The 21,365-nt window shown below is 44.9% G+C and overlaps 1 protein-coding gene across 1 annotated transcript in view; it reads left to right on the plus strand.

Annotated features, from left to right (window-relative positions):
* Window positions 1-12,932: 12,932 nt before the first annotated feature.
* LOC126419232 (nucleoredoxin-like) overlaps window positions 12,933-21,365 on the plus strand; it is a 228,185-nt gene continuing 219,752 nt past the window's right edge. Inside the window, exon 1 of the mRNA XM_050086372.1 lies at window positions 12,933-13,088. The gene's annotated coding sequence lies outside the window, so the exon portion shown is untranslated. The remainder of the gene's footprint in view (window positions 13,089-21,365) is intronic.

Raw genomic sequence — 21,365 nt, forward strand, 5'->3', positions numbered from 1 at the left:
CTCTAGGTGTGAAACAGTAAGTTTCTGTGATTAAAAAAATGATGGCGACTGATGTACATTAAAAACGGCAATAACAAAATATCGTGCCATTTTACACGCGTAAAGCATTTAAATTACCCAATTAGATACTTCATTTGAAACTTCCGAGCTAATAAGCTGAAGCCGGTGTATAAAACTTTCTTCCTGTCTGACATATTCAGAGGTAAAGCGGCGAACCGCGATCAGGACTCGAGGAAGCATTGAATATATAGCCAGTGTAGAGGACAACGCAATCCATCACATGACGTTGGCTACAAGACTGTCTTTGGTAATGACAACTTTTTTGATTGAAAGTAATCGAGCACCATTCTTAAGGTGCAACGCTGTCATCCAAATTTCATCTAATTTAATACGTTCCTCTTTCCTGTTGAAATTACTACGGTGTTTATAAATCTCAATAGCCTCCCTGTACATGTGCGCATGATACTGCTATGTTTTTAGTATGACACTCCATTCACTGAATTTTATTTCACGACCACCCTCTTGTTAAACATGTTCCGCTGTGGTCGACTTATCCGTACGTCTCAGGTGGCAATTCCTCTTGTGTTCAAAAAAAAAAAAAAAGAATGGCTCTGAGAGCTATGGGTCGTAACTTCTGCAGTCATCAGTCCCCTAGAACTTAGAACTACTTAAACCTAACCAACGTAAGGACATCACACACATCCATGCCCGAGGCAGGATTCGAACCGGCGACCGCAGCGGTCGCGCGGTTCCAGACTGTAGCGCCTAGAACTGCTCGGCCACTCCGGCCGGCTCTCTTGTGTTCAATCAGACGGGTGTTAACACTTGTCTTCGTAAATGGTTCAAATGGCTCTGAGCACTATGGGACAACATCTTAGGTCATCAGTCCCCTAGATCTTAGAACTACTTAAACCTAACTAACCTAAGGACATCACACACACCCATGCCCGAGGCAGGATTCGAATCTGCGACCGTAGCGGACGCGCGGTTCCAGACTGAAGCGCCTAGAACCGCTCGGCCACACCGGCCGGCAGTACTAATATAAACCAGTCCACAACTACAAGAAATTTTGTATACGCCCAGTGTAGCCAAATAATGTCGTGCATTTTTTGCCGATCTGAAACATTCTTTTATCTTCCTGATGTATCTGAAAGTAGTTTCTACACCATACTTGCTTAATACTTTTCCGCTGCGATCCGTAAGCTTACTAATGAACGGAAGAAAAAAATGGTTCAAATGGCTCTGAGCACTATGGGACTTAACATCTGTGGTCATCAGTCCCCTAGAACTTAGAACTACTTAAACCTAACTAACCTAAGGACATCACACACATCCATGCCCGAGGCAGGATTCGAACGGAAGAAAAACTTTCCCCTTGTGTAGCTCTTGTTCCTCGCTGATCCTGATTTTCTCCCTAGGGCGAAGTGCTCGTTCTGTCTCCTTGTTACAGTAACCATTCTTCTTAAACGTCGACCATAGATGTCCAACCTCATCTTTTAAATAAGTACGCCCTGTTTACCAAGGTTTTAAACACACCTCTTTTTTGCCTGTGGTGGTGGTTATGAACATAACGGTCAGTATGTGTGGCTTTTCGATTTACATAGATAACTTCATGGCTGACGCCATGGGAAGGACTGTCGTCTCCTCTACACTGCCCATATATCTGGTGCTCTCTCGAGTACTGTTTGCAGTTGGCCAGTTTATCGCTGAAGGTGTCTCCCACAGTCGGAGAGGAAACGTTAAGAGAAAGTTTTACACATCGATCACGACCTATTAGCCTAGAAGTTTCAAGTGAAGTCAGTACCGGCCATGAAAACTTACATTGTAGATGCGTTCACTCATCTTGCTTGGCCGTTTGGGGTAGCCGCGATGTCAGGGGTGCCTTGCCACCGTTCGCGCGGCTTCCCCCGTCGGAGGTTCGAGTCCTCCCTCGAGCGTGTGTGTGTGTGTGTGTGTGTGTGTGTGTGTGTGTTGTCCTTAGCGTAAGTTAATTTAAGGAGCAGTAGTGTGTAAGCATAGGGACCGATGACCTCAGCAGTTTGCTCCCATAGGAACTTACCACCACCACCACCACCATCTTGTTAGCAACAAAAGTAGATCAGAGAACAGTTAGATACAATATATCATAATGATTGTTTGCTTTATATTGTACAGCACATGTCTGTCTTCTCAGGCGCTAGCCACGTGGGGCCGTTTAATGTCTTCATGGCGTTGACTATGGCCCTCCTGGACCCATGGATTCCATTATCGCATGTCAGTCGTGGAATCCTGATTGATGCAGTATTACGAAATGATAAATGCTGTCTCAATAGGGCACGAAAGTGCCTCTGTCCAAATCTGACGCATGCTGGTAGATGTTTCTCCTTCTTACACGAGGCTTAACAACATCTTTTCACACATAGCCAAAATGCAATCTATAAAAAAAAAAAGCAAAGACTGTCGCAACAGAGCATCACCAGACGCAGATATGGAGGAGTATGTGGTCAGCACACTGCTCTCCCGGCTACTCCTCAATCAAATAGCTCCTCTATTGGCCTCACGAGCGCTGAGCGCATCCCGCTTACCAGCGGCACTCTGCAGACCCGGACGGTGACCCATCCAAGTGCCAGCCGAGCCCGACGCCCCACAACTTCGGTGACCTGACGGGAACCGATTTTACCACTGTGGCAAGCCCTTTGAGACAGAAATAATCTGCTCATGTGAATTTCTCTGTGACGGATCAGAACTGAGTTTGACCTTTTCCCGCTTCACATTGCTTGTACAGTGAAAGCGTTGTTCAAAACTTTTTCATAGCACACTCTCTCTCTCTGTGCTCCTAATGCCGCATTTTGACACGAAGATAAAAGCTGCTGTCCATCAGCGCCGTCGACAGGCCGGGTTTAATTAGCTGCTCACAAAGGACGCTACTTTCCTCTTTGTGCGCGTGTGAACACGTTCAGCCGCGCGCCGATATCGCTTTTTAGAGTGGAGTTGCCACTCAGATGAGGCGTATTGTCTCTAAACTCGTCTACACACAGGGCGGCACCCCAGAGGACAAACGGCGATTTGTGTAGCGGTGCACTGCTGCGCTCTTCATATGCGAACCCTCTATTGATTGGCTGCACAGCGCTTCGTGGTGCAAGCCAAGCCTATGTCGATATTTCTGTTTCACACAGAAATCCGTGCTCCTCGACGGTTCGAAGTAACTGCAGCTTCGCTAATTGTCTTTCGATGCCTACTGTGACATTAAACTAACACAACAATAGTAGTAGTATGGCATTCTGCCTTACGGCAGGTCTTGTCATGGGTTAAGCCTCCTCCACTTTTGTCTGTCCATAGCCAGTCTTTTCATTTGTGAATATTTGTCTCCTTTGATATTGTCCAGCATTTGATATCTTCTTTTTCCTCTGCCCCTTTTTCTCTCCACCATTCCTTCTATTCCTTCCTTCAATAAGCACTCCCTCCTCAAACAATGTCCAATCCAGTTCCGTTTTCTCTTTCTGATGACTTTCAGCATGTTTCTTTCCACTCCAACTCTTCTTAATACTTCTTCATTCCTTACTCGGTCTTCCAATTTCACTTTTTCCGTTCTTCTCCATATCCATATCTCTGATGCCTCCAATCTTCTTTCATCTTCCTTGCTCAATGACCAGGTCTCTGCAGTGTATAGTGCAACGCTCCAGATGTAACATTTGGCAAGTCTTTTCCTCAGATCTTTGTTTAGTGGTCCACAAAGTAATTTCTGTTTCCTCTTGAATCCTTCTTTTTCCATTGCAATTCTTTTCCTAATTTCTGTTGAGCAATACATATCATCCATTATTACACTTCTCAAGTAACTCAAGTTATTCACTTGCTCTATTTCCTCTCCCCCTATTTTCATACAGCATTTTCTACCATTTCCTCCAATTACCATGCTTTTCGTTTTTCTCTTGTTAAACTTCATTCCATATTCTTCTAATTTTGTGTTTACGTCATCTAACATTTGTTTCATCTCTCTTGCACTCTCTGCCATCACAACCATGTCGTCTGCAAATCATATACATTCCATTCTCCAACCCCATATACAAACTCCTATCCTTCCATCAAAACTTTCATTGATAATTTCCTCCAGATGGATTTGGAACAGTGTTGGTGATAAACAACAACCTTGTCTTACACCTCTTCCCAGTTCAGTTTCTTCAGTCATCACACCTCCACGCACAACAATAGCGAGAGGCTGTTTCCGAATGTTACTGGTTCACTGCATGTTCCGAATGCCCAATGCTGTTCACACGTACGAAAAATCAGATCAGCCCCCACTAATGCATATACTGGTGACACATCCTGAAGTGATTAAGTTAGATTTGATCCAAATTAATTTTATTCCGCTGTATGTCCTTGTACGACAGGTAAAACAAATGGAACTATTCCACAAACAGCTGAAATGCTCGCATACCATCGTTCTAACCATAAATACTAGAATACACGGTAGGGATCACGAGGTGCATGCCCGGCAGCAAGCTGCGCCACTGACGTCAGAATGAACCCAACCAGCGCTCAGTAGCCCGGAACTGCCACTATGTATTGAGTTTTAATTGCGTTTATGAGCGAAAAAATTGTTACTTACGACAGTGAATTTTTGCTGCTGTCAACTGAGTACAGAGTTTCACCTTAATTGTCACTGTATTGTGGGATTTTTAGAGAAAGTTTTGATGTTAAAATAATGGTTTGTTGAGTGTCCAAAAAGCAGTGGGACGAAAAGGAAATGGATAAACGGTTGTAAACTTGCAGTTTCGTTTTCAGTTGAAACTTATTGTGTCTGTTTAATACATTTTATTGCTTCGGATTATGAAAGGGATTTGAAAAAAATATGTTGAATATCGCTTCGAAACACAAGCTGAAGCTCTAGCTCTGTTACCCTCTGGTGCTGATTGAGGGCGTAATAATGAGCCCAATAATAAGAAAAAATATTCGGGCACAAACACGAAGTTCCTGTAAGGACGTAGAGGATATTTGACAGGTGAACATATAACCGACTAATGAACGGAAAAGAAACACTGCTGTGAATGCAATAATGGGTACTACAAATTACAGAAACAGAAAAAAAGACTTTAGCCAAAAGAATGCAGATTTACAGGATTCTCCCTCTCGTTATAGCGCTGAATTACTGAAATTAAAACATGTGTAAGAAGTGATTCAGAGTCCTTATTCTATGAAAAACAGGTGGTTATGAAAGGACGGTGTAGTAACTGCTCATCTGAAGACATTGCAAAGGCAGCGAATTTGCGGTGCCTATCTTATAAAGCGTTATTCGTTGTCTCTAAGCCGCGCGGGATTAGCCGAGCTGTCTGGGCGCTGCAGTCACGGACTGTGCGGCTGGTCCGGGCGGAGGTTCGAGTTCTCCCTCGGGCATGGGTGTGTGTGTTTGTCCATAGGATAATTTAGGTTAAGTAGTGTGTAAGCTTAGGGACTGATGACCTTAGCAGTTAAGTCCCATAGGATTTCACACACATTTGAACATCGTTGTCCCTAAGCTGGTCGTAGGCTGTGTTCCAAAAATGAACAGCATGACACTTTCTACAGAACCTGACCATCGTTTTGCAGGAAAATGCTCAAGCACGTACAGTGCAAGCTGTTACCGATTTGTTTCACTGAAGGGGCTGCTACGTTCTATACCACCTACTGCACTCCCCTGACTTAAGCCTTCGTAAGTTCAACTCGATCTCTAAACCGAAGGAAACACTTCACGGCATTCGCTTCAGAACTGCTACAAATTCGCGGGCAATATACCGCGCCGCTCGAACTGTCAACACAAATGACACTGCTAAGCGCATCCTACGACTTCCACATGGCCGGCAACTGGTATACACAATGCTGGTGATTACTTTGAAGGTCAGTAAAACTTTGAAACACGTATCTATTTTGTATGAGATGTAAATAAATAGTTGCCACTATTAACGTTCCAACCATCGATACATATTAAAGGATTAGGAACTAAAGAGACGCTAGTATTAGAATTCAACGTTGTGCCAAAATTTTAAAGCAATCCATGAAGAATGTTCGGAGATCTGAGATTTTGAAGAAACGAATGCAGATGTTCCTAATCGCAAATTTCCGAAATTTTTTGACCGGATGCTTTGAAATTTTGAGACAACGTTGCATTGGAATACCCTTCTGTTTTCATTTATATATATTTTAATGTATTTAATATACAATTTTTATAAATTTCATAACAGGAAAATATTGTTACACAAAATCTCTCCTGTGTGTGTGTGTGTGTGTGTGTGTGTGTGTATGTGTGTGTGTGTGTGGGTGTGGGTGTGTACCTAAAAACACGCCTGTATAGGAAAACAACATTGTGTCAAAATTTGAAAGCCGTCAGTCAAGAACTTTCAGAGATACACGATTTTGAAAAAACATTTACATTTTGATTTATATACATTTCAATATATATTTTTATATACGACATGTGCAACGTTAAGCATAATTTTAATTGTTTTGAAAGTACATACGGCAAGATTCTGTAACTCACTTTTACAATTTTTGTATGAGAGATTAGGAACTGAAATTAATTTTACTGTTAGTACCATTGTAGTAACGAGTACATTGTAGACCAAATAGAAATGGGCACTCGTACTTTTTGAGAGTGTATTGATAGTATATTTATGATTTGCACGAAAGATGGATGCACTCTAAACAGCAAGAAACGTTACAGTAAAAAAGTTTTCAAATCGTGTGCGAAGAGATCAGCGAGCGCACATCAGAACAGATAGATATTGACTATACTACAATCCTGGCTGGCGCTGTGATCGTGTGTTTTTGCTTCGTTTGAAAGGCATACAATTGGAATACGGGACACTACTGACTGTGTCGAATTGCTGTACTAACGGCTACACGAAGCAAGCCAAATATTACGAACTTACTAACCGACGCGAAACGTCAGTAAAAAGTTACGTGTAAAGGGAATAGCTGTGCTCTATACTTTAGAAAGTTTATTTTTTATACAATGCATCGAGTACCAAGTTTTATATATACAACAGTGTGAAACTGGTGTGAAACAATTTTCTTTATTAGTGGAAGTTCCCCACTGAGGAATTATCTCTTAAATTAAATGCGACGTCAGTGAAAAGTATTTTTAGCATTTAACTAAATTCTTTTAAATTTGTTTTGACCCGATTTACCAACATTGTTTCAACTTCGAGGGATTACACTTATTGAATTTTCTGAACCAACAGCTACCATTTCAAATTCGCTACGTACGAAGAGGTCACATGAAATGAATATCGATCAGTAATAACAACAATGCCAAGTGTTATTTTTCGTAAGTAATATTATGAGGAATGTTTCCATACGTCAAGATAACAGTATCAAGATAACAGTGGTACTAAGCGGGTCGAAGGCTTCCATCCAGTCACTCTCTGATCAGTCTAGCCTGGCAGCGGAAGTCAGCAAAACGAAAGCTGAAATTTTAAATTTAGCATTTGAGAAATCTTTCACGTAGGAGGATCGTACAAACATACCGTCGTTTGAGTCTCGTACAGATTCCCGTATGGAGGACATAGTGATAGACATCCCTGGGGTTGTGAAGCAACTGAATGGTTTGAAAATAAATAAATCGCCAGGTCCTGATGGGATTCCAATTCGGCTTTACAGAGAGTACTCTACTGCATTGGCTCCTTACTTAGCTTACATTTATCGCGAATTTCTTGCCCAACGTAAAGTTCCGAGCGACTGGAAAAAAGCGCAGGTGACGCCTGTATATAAGAAGGGTAGAAGGACGGATCCTCAAAATTACAGACCAATATCCTTATCATCGGTTTGTTGCAGGATTCTGGAACATATTCTCAGTTCGACCGTCGAGTGCGAGTCTTATTTCAGTCGACGCCAAATTGGGCGACTTGCGTGATGATGAGGACAACACAACATGGAGAAGTGCCGCAACACGACATGGCATGGACTAAACTAATGTTTGAAGTAGTGCTGGAGGGAACTGACACCATGAATCCTGCAGAGCTGTCTTTGAATCCGTAACAGTACGAAGGTTTGGAGATCTCTTCTGATCAGCACGTTGCAAGGCATCCCAGATATGCTCAATAATATTCCTGTCTGGGGAGTCTGGTGGTTAGCGGAAATGTTTAAGCTCAGAAGGGTGTTCCTGGAGCCATTATATAGCAGTTCTGGACTTGTGGAGTGTCGCATTGTCCTGCTGGAATGGCCCAAGTTCTTCGGAATGCGCCGTGGGCATGAATGGATGCAGGTGAGCAGACAGGATATTTACATACGGCCGGCCGCTGTGTCCGAGTTGTTCTAGGCGCTTCTGTCCGGAACCGCGCTGCTGCTACGGTCGCAGGTTCGAATCTTGCCTCAGGGATCGATGTGTGTGCTGTCCTTAGGTTCGTTAGGTTTAAGTAGTTCTAAGTACCCGTGGTCTAGGGGTAGCGTCTTTGATTCATAATCAAAACGTCTTCGGTCCTGGGTTCGATCCCATCGATCGATAAATAATCAGCATTGGCGGCCGAAGACTTTCGGCATAAGAAGTCAGCCTCATTCTGCCAACGGCCTTATCAAAGAGGGCGGAGGATAGAGGTTCAGGGCACTCTCTTGTCCTAGGGGTGGGAAATTGCCCCTAAAGGCGGAAGAATCAGTAATGATCAACGACATGAGGATGCAGAAGGCAATGGAAACCACTGCATTAAAGACACGTAACGTGTATCCACAGGACATGTGGCCTGTAATTGAAGAAGTGTCATGATGATCTCTCCATTGGCAAAAGATTCCGGAATAGTCCCCCATTCGGATCTCCGAGAGGGGACTGCCAAGAGGGAGGTTACCATGAGAAAAAGATTGAATAATCTACGAAAGGATAACGTTCTACGAGTCGGGGCGTGGGATGTCAGAAGCTTGAACGTGGTAGGGAAACTAGAAAATCTGAAAAGGGAAATGCAAAGGCTCAATCTGGATATAGTAGGGGTCAGTGAAGTGAAGTGGAAGGAAGACAAGGATTTCTGGTCAGATGAGTATCGGGTAATATCAACAGCAGCAGAAAATGGTATAACAGGTGTAGGATTCGTTATGAATAGGAAGGTAGGGCAGAGGGTGTGTTACTGTGAACAGTTCAGTGACCGGGTTGTTCTAATCAGAATCGATAGCAGACCAACACCGACAACGATAGTTCAGGTATACATGCCGACGTCGCAAGCTGAAGATGAACAGATAGAGAAAGTGTATGAGGATATTGAAAGGGTAATGCAGTATGTAAAGGGGGACGAAAATCTAATAGTCATGGGCGACTGGAATGCAGTTGTAGGGGAAGGACTAGAAGAAGAGGTTACAGGAGAATATGGGCTTGGGACAAGGAATGAAAGAGGAGAAAGACTAATTGAGTTCTGTAACAAGTTTCAGCTAGTAATAGCGAATACCCTGTTCAAGAATCACAAGAGGAGGAGGTATACTTGGAAAAGGCCGGGAGATACGGGAAGATTTCAATTAGATTACATCATGGTCAGACAGAGATTCCGAAATCAGATACTGGATTGTAAGGCGTACCCAGGAGCAGATATAGACTCAGATCACAATATAGTAGTGATGAAGAGTAGGCTGAAATTCAAGACATTAGTCAGGAAGAATCAATACGCAAACAAGTGGGATACGGAAGTACTAAGGAATGACGAGATACGTTTGAAGTTCTCTAACGCTATAGATACAGCAATAAGGAATAGCGCAGTAGGCAGTACAGTTGAAGAGGAATGGACATCTCTAAAAAGGGCCATCACAGAACTTGGGAAGGAAAACATAGGTACAAAGAAGTTAGCTGCGAAGAAACCATGGGTATCAGAAGAAATACTTCAGTTGATTGATGAAAGTACAAACATGTTCCGGGAAAATCAAGAATACGGAAGTACAAGTCGCTGAGGAATGAAATAAATAGGAAGTGCAGGGAAGCTAAGACGAAATGGCTGCAGGAAAAATGTGAAGACATCGAAAAAGATATGATTGTCGGATGGACAGACTCAGCACACAGGAAAGTCAAAACAACCTTTGTTGACATTAAAAGCAACGGTGGTAACATTAAGAGTGCAACGGGAATTCCACTGTTAAATGCAGAGGAGAGAGCAGATAGGTGGAAAGAATACATTGAAAGCCTCTATGAGGGTGAAGATTTGTCTGATGTGATAGAAGAAGAAACAGGAGTCGATTTAGAAGAGATAGGGGATCCAGTATTAGAATCGGAATTTAATAGAGCTTTGGAGGACTTAGGGTCAAATAAGGCAGAAGGGATAGATAACATTCCATCAGAATTTCTAAAATCGTTGGGGGAAGTGGCAACAAAACGACTATTCACGTTGGTGTGTAGAATATATGAGTCTGCCGACATACCATCTGACTTTCGGAAAAGCATCATCCACACAATTCCGAAGACGGCAAGAGCTGACAAGTGCGAGAATTATCGCACAATCAGCTTAACAGCTCGTGCATCGAAGCTGCTTACAAGAATAATATACAGAAGAATGGAAAAGAAAATTGAGAATGCGCTAGGTGAGGATGAGTTTGGCTTTAGGAAAAGTAAAGGGACGAGAGAGGCAATTCTGACGTTACGGTTAATAATGGAAGCAAGGCTAAAGAAAAATCAAGACACTTTCATAGGATTTGTCGACCTGGAAAAAGCGTTCGACAATATAAAATGGTGCAAGCTGTTCGAGATTCTGAAAAAAGTAGGGGTAAGCTATAGGGAGAGACGGGTCATATACAATATGTACAACAACCAAGAGGGAATAATAAGAGTGGACGATCAAGAACGAAGTGCTCGTATTAAGAAGGGTGTAAGACAAGGCTGTAGCCTTTCGCCCCTACTCTTCAATCTGTACATCGAGGAAGCAATGATGGAAATAAAAGAAAGGTTCAGGAGTGGAATTGAAATACAAGGTGAAAGGATATCAATGATACGATTCGCTGATGACATTTCTATCCTGAGTAAAAATGAAGAAGAATTAAATGATCTGCTGAACGGAATGAACAGTCTAATGAGTACACAGTATGGTTTGAGAGTAAATCGGAGAAAGACGAAGGTAATGAGAAGTAGTAGAAATGAGAACAGCGAGAAACTTAACATCAGGATTGATGGTCACGAAGTCAATGAAGTTAAGGAATTCTGCTACCTAGGCAGTAAAATAACCAATGACGGACGGAGCACGGAGGACATCAAAAGCAGACTCGCTATGGCAAAAAAGGCATTTCTGGCCAAGAGAAGTCTACTAATATCAAATGCCGGTCTTAATTTGAGGAAGAAATTTCTGAGGATGTACGTCTGGAGTACAGCATTGTATGGTAGTGAAACATGGACTGTGGGAAAACCGGAACAGAAGAGAATCGAAGCATTTGAGATGTGGTGCTATAGACGAATGTTGAAAATTAGGTGGACTGATAAGGTAAGGAATGAGGAGGTTCTACGCAAAATCGGAGAGGAAAGGAATATGTGGAAAACACTGATAAGGAGAAGGTACAGGATGATAGGACATCTGCTAAGACATGAGGGAATGACTTCCATGGTACTAGAGGAAGCTGTGGAGGGCAAAAACTGTAGAGGAAGACAGAGATTGGAATACGTCAAGCAAATAATTGAGGATGTAGGTTGCAAGTGCTACTCTGAGATGAAGAGATTAGCACAGGAAAGGAATTCGTGGCGGGCCGCATCAAACCAGTCAGTAGACTGATGACCAAAAAACAAAAACTCTAGGGGACTGATGACCTCAGATGTCAAGTCCCATAGTGCTTGGAGCCATTTGAGCTTACATACGTGTCACCTGTCTGAGTCCTATCTAGACGGATGATAGGCCCCATATCGCTCGAACTGCTCACGCCCCGCACCATTAAAGAGCCTCCATTAGCTTGAACAGTCCGTTGCTGTCACGCAGGATCTATAGATTCATTTGGTCGCCTCCATACTCATACTCGTCCGTCCGCTCGATACAATTTGAAACGGAGCTCGTCCGACCAGGCAACATGTATCCAGTCGTTAACAGTCCAATGGCGGTGTTCACGGAACCAGGCGAGGCGTAAAGCTTTGTGTCATGCAGTAATCGAGGTTACACGTGGGTCCATATCGATGATGTTTCGGTGAATAGTTCGCACGCTGACGATTGTTGATGGCCCAGCATTGAAATCGTCAGCACTTTACGGAATGGTTGCACTTCTGTCACGTTGAACGGTTCTCTTCAGTTGTCATTGGTTCCGTTCTTGCAGGATCTTTGTCCGGCTGCAGCGATGTCGGAGATTTGATGTTTTACCGGATTCCTGAAATTCACGCTACACTCGTGAAATGGTCGTACGAGAAAATCTCCACTTCATCGCTACCTCGGAGATGCTGTGTCCAATCGCTCGTGCGCCGACTATAACACCACGGTCAGACTCACTTAAATCTTGCCGGCCGGGTTGGCCGAGCGGTTCTAGGCACTATAGTCTGGAACCGCGCGACCGCTACGATCGCAGGTTCGAATCCTGCCTCGGGCATGGATGTGTGTGATGTCCTTAGGTTAGTTAGGTTTAAGTAGTTCTACGAGACTGATGACCTCAGATGTTAAGTCCCATAGTACTCAGAGCCTTTTTTGAACTTAAATCTTGATAAGCTGTCATTTTAGCGGCAGTAACTGCTGTAACAACTGCGCCAGACACTTGTCTTACACAGGCGTTGCCGACTGCGACGCCGTATTCTGCCTGTTTACATATCTCTGTATTTGAATACGCATGCCTATACCAGTTTGTTTAGCGCTTCGGTGCATACACATTCTGTGACTCACATCGCGGCTCTGTTACTGTGCCGTCGCTTTGTCAAGTGCGCGCCACTAACTGTGTGTGTTTGGGGTGTGTGTGCGCAGGCGCGGCTGTGCCGGCGCTACCGCGCGCGCTCGGGCTGCCCGTCGCTGGTGCTGCTGGAGGGCGGCACAGGCCGCGTGCTGTCGGCGGCGGCGGGCGAGCACCTGCTGCGCGACCCCGAGGGCCGCGGCTTCCCCTGGCGGCCGCGCCCCGTCTCCCACGTGCTGCACGCCGCCGCGCTCGTCGCCGCCGACGGCAGCTCCACCGCCTTCCGGGACGTCGACGCCACCATCGCCGGGCTCTACTTCTCCGCGCACTGGGTGCGTACCTGCCTACACCGCCTCTCCGCCATTCACCTGCTGACTCGAGGTGGCCGCTAGGTTTTAACCCTTCCCCTGCCGTGAGCGTGCGTATACTCCTACTACACCGTTCCCCAGGTGTTGTAGACGTGCTTACGCGTGCCGCTTGAATTTTCCTGCAATACTGTGTACGGATGTCGGATTCCGTCCTGAGCCGCCGACCTATTACTGCTCTGGACGAGTTACTTTCATATCTCGCTGAATGAAAACGTTTCGAATACACTACTGGCCATTAAAATTGCTACACCAAGAGGACATGCAGATGATAAACGGGTATTCATTGGACATATTATACTAGAACTGACATGTGATTACATTTTCACGCAATTTGGGTGCATAAATCCTGACAAATCAGTACCCAGAACAACCACCTTTGGCCGTAATAACGGCCTTGATACGCCTGGGCGTTGAGTCAAACAGGGCTTGGATGTCGTGTACAGGTACAGCTGCCCATGCAGCTTGAACATGATACCACAGTTCATCAAGAGCAGTGACTGGCGTATTCTGACGAGCCAGTTGCTCGGCCACCATTGACCAGACGTTTCCAATTAGTGAGAGATCTGGAGAATGTGCTGGCCAGGGCAGCAGTCGAACATTTTTTGTATCCAGAAAGGGCCGTACAGGCCCTGCAACATGCGGTCGTGCATTATCCTGCTGAAATGTTGGGTTTCGCAGGGATCGAATGAACGCTTGAGCCATGCGTCGTAACACATCTGAAATGTAACGTCCACTGTTCAAAGTGTCGTCAATGCGAACAAGAGGTGACGAAGACGTGTAACCAATGGCACCCCGTACCATCACGCCAGGTGATACGCCAGTATGGCGATGACGAATACACGCTTCCAATGTGCGTTCACCGCGATGTAACCAAACACGGATGCGACCATCATGATGCTGGAAACAGAACCTGGATTCATCCGAAAAAATGATGTTTTGCCATTCGTGCACCCAGGTTCGTCGTTGAGTACACCATCGCAGGCGCTCCGGTCTGTGATGCAGCGTCAAGGGTAACCGCAGCCATGGTCTCCGAGCCTACAGTCCATGCTGCTGCAAACGTCGTCGAACTGTTTGTGCAGATGGTTGTTGTCTTGCAAATGTCCCCATCTGTTGACTCAGGGATCGAGACGTGGCTGTACGATCCGTTACAGCCATGCGGATAAGATGCCTGTCATCTCGACTGCTAGTGATACGAGGCCGTTGGGATCCAGCACGGAGTTCCGTATTACCCTCCTGAACCCACCGATTCCATATACTCCTAACAGTCATTGGATGTCGACCAACGCGAGCAGCAATGTCGCGATACTATAAACCGCAATCGCGATAGCCTACAATCCGACCTATATTAAAGTCGGAAACGTAATGGTACGCATTTCTCCTGCTTACACGAGGCATCACAACAACGTTTCACCGGGCAACGCCGGTCAACTGCTGTTTGTGTATGAGAAATCGGTTCCAAACTTTCCTCTGTCAGAACGTTGTAGGTGCCACCGGCGCCAACCTTGTGTGAATGCTCTGAAAAGCTAATCATTTGCATATCACAGCATCTTCTTCCTGTCGGTTAAAATTCGCGTCTGTAGCACGTCATCTTAGTGGTGTACCAATTTTGAGGGCCAGTAGTGTATTCATCACACAACACACGTGTCTCATTGCTTGCTATCACTTGCAGAAAACCTCCTTTCCAAATTTTGAAACGTTTATCAAACAACGACGATTTTTATGACCACATGATTCGCAATGCGCAGGGACGTAAATGGGAGCATCGCGCTCGACAGTCCTTGAGATATAAAACCCAATAACTTGAGAATCAAATGAGGTATCCTTCTCAATTTTAACTTAAGTTTCGATCTCTTATCAATATCTGAACTAAAATCAACCATACGTAAACTTTAAGCAATGCGTTTTTATCTCTGCAAAATATTCGGTCAGTGTATTACTTAATTTGATGCAGCGCAGTAGATATGACTGATAACGAAAAGGAATTCAGTTACTTATCGGGTGATGATATCAGACAGTAAGACGTGCAAAAATAAATTTTTTTCCCCTAATAGCTTTTGAAAAATCGGACGCAGCGCCGCCTCTAAGCACAGGCACCAGCATTCGGCGATCATCACAGCCGCAATAAAAGCCACGGCGTGCGAAGAGCTCGTCTGTAGCAACGAAAAAAAAAAAACAACATTTGCTGCTACTTAGGGTACTTCCTTTGTCTGATGTATGGCACCCTGAAAGCCATGGTTGAAAGCAGTCAGCCAGATGCAGTATTGCTTGATATCCGAAAAGCATCTGGCCGCACCTACTCTTATCATCGGAAGTACGAGGTATCGAGGCAGATTTGTAACTGAACTGACGGTTTCTTGGTGGGAACGACGAGCCATGTTACCTTGCGTGGAAAGACATCGACAGATGTAGAAGTAACTTCAGAGCAACCTCAGGGAAGTGTGTTGGGCTCTTGCTGTTCATGTTGTATTGCACTCATGCTCATAAATTGAGGATAAATGCAGAATGTGGTGCCACACAACGTGGCACTACGCTATGATCGCCATGCACACGTACACAGGCCACACAACTGGTTGGCATACTCTGGATCAAGTGGTCGAGCAGATGCTGGGGTATGGCCCCCCATTCTTGCACCAGTGCCTGTCGGAGCTCCTGAAGTGTCCTAGGGGTTTGAAGACGTGCAGCGACACGTCGACCAAGAGCATCCCAGACGTGATCGATGGGGTTTAGGTCTGAAGAACAGGCAGGCAACTCCATTCGCCTGATCTGTTTCAAGGTACTCCTCCACTATGGCAGCTCGGTGAGGCCGTGCGTTATCGTCCACCAGGAGAAAGGTGGGACCACCTGCACCCCTGAAAAGGCAAATATACTGGTTGAAAATGACATCCCGATATACCTGACCTGTTACAGTTCATCTGTCAAAGACATGCAAGGTGAAAAACTGAGTGCGCAAGATCAGTCCAACTTCTGTATGGTGGTTTTTTTTCGGTCTAGCAGAATGCGGGCTGACGTTACCGTGGAGTAACATCATCTCACTCAGTCTTCCTGGTTGCTGTTCTTGGACTGCACCTGCAAGAAATCTCAGCTGTTGACAGTAAATGTCAGTAGTGACGGTTACACCGCATGGAAGCAATTCGTGGTGCACCACACTGCCGCCGCTGTTCCACCAGGTGCGTGACATTATCTTTTGTGGATGAGCGCAGATCTCTGTACGGGAATTTGCTGCTTTGTTCGGGCTCAACCATTCCTTTCTTTTCCTTAAGTTAGCGTAAACACACCATTTCTCGTCACCGACAACTATACATCATAGGAATGGTCAGTGTTGTTAAAGAGCTAAGTGGTGATGAGCAAGTAGAAATGCGCGTATGCCCACCCGCTGATTTTTGTGATTTTGGGTCAGAGCATGCGGTATCCCTATACCCGAGTTTTGAATCTTCCCTATTGCACAGAAAAGTGGCACGTAGGTGGAATGATCACAGTTCATCACATTTTCGAGTTCTCGAGTGCACTGAATTAATGTGTTTAAACGATCTTCATCTCAAAATCCTGAAGATCTTCCTGTACGTGGAGAGTCACTAACGTCAAAATGATCTTCCTTAGCTAGCCTGTGTGGCCGAGCGGTTTTAGGCGCTTCAGTCCGGAACCGCGCGACCGCTACGGTCGCACGTTCGAATCCTGCCTCGGGCATGGATGTGTGTGATGTCCTTAGGTTAGTTGGGTTTGAGTAGTTCTAAGTTCTAGGGGACTGATGACCTCAGATGTTAAGTACCATAGTGCTCAGAGCCATTTTTGATCTTCCTTAAAACGAGAAAACCACTTCCTTGACGTGTTCTGTCCAATAGCATTACCCTCACGCACTGTACAAATGTTTCTGGCTGCCTCCGCTGCTGTCACCCCTCTATTGAACTCAAACAGTAGAATATTTCGGAAATGTTTCGATTTCTCCACTAGGTGCTTCATTTTCTAGCGTCCAAATCTCCACTCACTACCTCCAAATGACAAAATAACAGTATGTAAATTAAGATAGCAACAGCGAAATACAAACAAAAATTGACAATCGATAAATGAACCTAAAGCAACCTGAATTGCGACATGAAAAACAAAACAGCGAAGAACTTATACACCAACCTAATACATAGCTGCTTTAGGATTACGTGTGAGGAAAGCGGAAATTAGGTTTCGTATGAGGGACTTTTTCAGAATCCATGCTCGTTGGCGTGGAGGACATCATTCTGTTCGAAATATGTTACTGTCTTTTAGGTCAGCTGCAGTCAACTAATACGGCTGATACTTAACATCAAATGTTCAAATACGGTGCTAAATTTGAAAAACGGAACGCTTTTAACGCTTTCTGATATGTTGAGTGACTACCTTGAATTCATGTAGGGCACTATCATAAAGGGGAAACCACACCGCTGTCATCGTTGACTGCAATGGCTTTCTTGCTCTGGTGCCAGGCGTATTGTGGAGGAAGAATTATCAACACATCTGTGGTGTCACCGCCAGACACCACACTTGCTAGGTGGTAGCTTAAATCGGCCGCGGTCCATTTAGTACATGTCGGACCCGCGTGTCGCCACTGTGTGATCGCAGACCGAGCGCCACCACAAGGCAGGTCTCGAGATACGGGCTAGCACTCGCCCCAGTTGTACGACGACTTTGCTAGCGACTACACTGACGAAGCTTTCTCTCATTTGCCGAGAGACAGTTAGAATAGCCTTCAGCTAAGTCCATGGCTACGACCTAGCAAGGCGCCATTAGCCTTACATAGTTTGATAGTTATCGTATGAAATGTCTCATCAAGAATGCTGTAATTCACATCAAAGAATAAAAGATAAGTATTCGAGGAGCTGCATACTTTTCTTATGAGAATTCACTACTTATCCTGTTCCAGAATTCACGCCCGTCTGCGTTAGATAGCGTGCATTTAGGCCTCCTATATCTACAAGGTGTTGGCACATTTACCAACACATCAACATCAACACCAAGAAAACATAAAACGAATATGTCCCAGCCGAGTCATCCAAAGTAACTGCAGTGGTAAAACACCACAATCCGTTTCCTACCACATATAATTGGTTTGACTGTACTATGTTAAAAAGAGGTGCTCGTTGAGGGTATCCCTGAATTGAGGGTGGGTCAGCTACGTTCCATACGACAACGCACGATTCAGCACAAGACATCAATCATTTGATGGTCAAAACACATAAACGCTAAGTTCTATATGTTTTTTTTTCGGAATTGCATGTAGGATATCGGAGAGTAAAACACGATTGAATTCGTGTCTTTCGGATCTACGATACAAGAAACAGAAATTACTATCGTTCCACATCACGGAGGGGAGGTTCTGTCGGTGTCTCTGTGCTTAAAATATTGCTGACCATTAAAACTGCCAGCCATGATGTCGGCACGCAACGAAGTTGAAACTGGTACGAGATATACTACATCTGTGATATGCAAATGTTAGCAGCCACACAAAGCAAGGGTCCAAATGGCTCTGAGCACTATGCGACTTAACTGCTGAGGTCATCAGTCGCCTAGAACTTAGAACTAATTAAATGGTTCAAATGGCTCTGAGCACTATGCGACTCAACTGCTGAGGTCATTAGTCGCCTAGAACTTAGAACTAATTAAACCTAACTAACCTAAGGACAGCACACAACACCCAGCTATCACGAGGCAGAGAAAATCCCTGACCCCGCCGGGAATCGAACCCGGGAACCCGGGCGTGGGAAGCGAGAACGCTACCGCACGACCACGAGATGCGGGCAAAAACTAATTAAACCTAACTAACCTAAGGACATCACACACATCCATGCCCGAGGCAGGATTCGAACCTGCGACCGTAGCGGTCACGCGGTTCCAGACTGAAGCGCCTTTAACCGCACGGCCACACCGGCCGGCCACACAAAGCACGTACGGTGTCTCCACCCTAGGTTCGGCATCGTCACACGAACTCAGCCGTATGGCAACGGGTCCCGTTGGGTACACACCACGATCACCTCTGATTCGCAGTGATCTACACAGAGGGCGTTACAGTGCAGGCCGGTAGCTCTGTCGTATCTACGAGGTCCCAGTGACGTTATCTTTCAACGAGATAACGCAAGATCGCATGTCGCCTGTGCTGTCCTGACCTACCTCGACACCGAGTGGGCGTCTGCCTGTTGCTCTGGCGCGAGACGTTAGGTTCACCGCGTGATGTCTCTCTGTGACGTCACTACGCTGTGTCGGAGCCCAGTTTCGACCTTCGGGGATGCCTATCGACTTTCGTGGTCGCAACGAGTGTGAGCGTGGTGAGTCTCCCGTGGCACAGAGCTCACACCTGGTACACTTGCTGCTGTGACTTAATGATTCCGAGAAGTAGTGTGGCTGGTTGCCGTTTTCACTACCTAATTATTTCCAAGTATGAAACTAATGTGTGGCTAACCATGTTATGCTCATTTCAGACATTCTGTCCGCAAATGCACCATCATTCTGCGTGCATCTTTAAGTATTAATAAACGGAAACCTAGCAGATAAGTCATATCTTGCCTCATCTTATTCATCCTGAACCTGTTTGTTGACTTAGTTTTAATTTATCTGTCTATTCATTTGAGGACCACATTCATAATGTAATGTCGTCTAATTATGTATTCAAAACTATACGTCCTTTGTACACCAGAACAATAAATTTAGTATTAGCATGAGACTGTTCTGAAACCTTTAACATATTGCAAATAAGGAGTATCTTTGCGATTGTGGTAATCACTCTTGCACACGAATTAAAGAAGCAACTCATATCTTCAGTTGGTATATTCATTGCACTTTTCGCAACTACAGTATTGCTACCTTTTCTTTCTTTGAAAGTGAGAACCTGCCAATTGCGTGTTTGTTTCCCTATGGGAAAAGTGTGCTGGTTGTGTGAAGTTTGTTCTTATTTGTGCCAATAATTATATATCACTGTGAGAAAAATTAACGTCTTCCTTTCACTTGAAAGTAACCGAAACAGCAAGAAAATCCAGCAGCGTTAACATTCCTGTACTGGTACCATAATACATTTCGGCTGCTTATGTACTTAAACTGACGAAGTTCTTCTTTGGAAAAGAAATTTCCTAAAGTAACTATATATAGCTTGTAAATTATCGTTTGTGGTCTCTAGATGGCTGATACTAAGTTACCTTTTATTTCTTTTTCTGATGTACCAGTGTTTTCTGTGATTTTTATCCTGAGTGGTATCTAGTTTGTTTTACCACATGATCAACGTGTTTTGAATATTTATTGGCATGTGCGTGTTTCATCCTTAATTTGTAATTTATTGACAATGGCAACTCAATCCTGGGAGAGAGCGCTCTTATACACCATAAGATAAAAAAAAGACACACCACGATGGAATCATCCGATTGGGACGGAAATCGGCAGATCTGATGTAAGTGTACAGACAAACAAACTATCATAATTTAAGAAAAATTGGATGGTTTATTCAAGAGAGAGAGCTTCACACATTGAGCAAGTCAATAACGCGTTGGTCCACCTGTGACCCTCATGCAAGCAGTTATTCGGTTTGGCATTGAATGATAGAGTTGCTGGATGCCCTCCTGAGGTATATCGTGCCGAATTCTGTCCAACTGGTGCGTTGTATCGTCAAAATCCTGCGATGGTAGGACGGTCTTGCCCATAAAGCTCCATAGGTTCTCAATTGGGGAGAGATCTGGTGACCTTGCTGACCAAGGGAGGGCTTGGCAAGCACTAAGACGAGCAGTAGAAACTCTCGCTGTGTGCAGGCGTGCATTATCTTCCTGAAATTTAGGCCCAGGATGGCTCGCCGTAAAGGGCAACAAAACGGGGCGTAGTGCCGCTGATGACAAGGAAAGGGGTCCTTCTATGAAACGAAATGTTACAGCAGACCATCGCTCCTGGCTATCGGGCTGCATGACGTGTGACACTTAGGTTGTTATCCTACCACTGTCTGGGGCATCTCGAGACACGTCTTCTGCCTCAAATCTCATTGTCTGGAGTGGAATTGTCTTCAGTGATGAGGCCCGCTTCGAATTGAGCCCCAATAACCAGCTAGGACGTATGTGGAGGTGCCCGAGACAGTGGTGGGATGCCCGTCATGGGGCCTGACTGACAAGGAGGAGTGATGGTCTTGGGTGCCACTTCATTTCGTAGCAGGGCCGCATTGGTTGTCGTCCGCGGCACCCTTACTGCACAGAGGTACGTCGACGATATTCTACGCCCGGTTTTGTTACCCTTCATGGCAAGCCA

This window comes from Schistocerca serialis, chromosome 9 (genome assembly GCF_023864345.2).
Source record: "Schistocerca serialis cubense isolate TAMUIC-IGC-003099 chromosome 9, iqSchSeri2.2, whole genome shotgun sequence".
NCBI classification, from domain to species: domain Eukaryota; kingdom Metazoa; phylum Arthropoda; class Insecta; order Orthoptera; family Acrididae; genus Schistocerca; species Schistocerca serialis.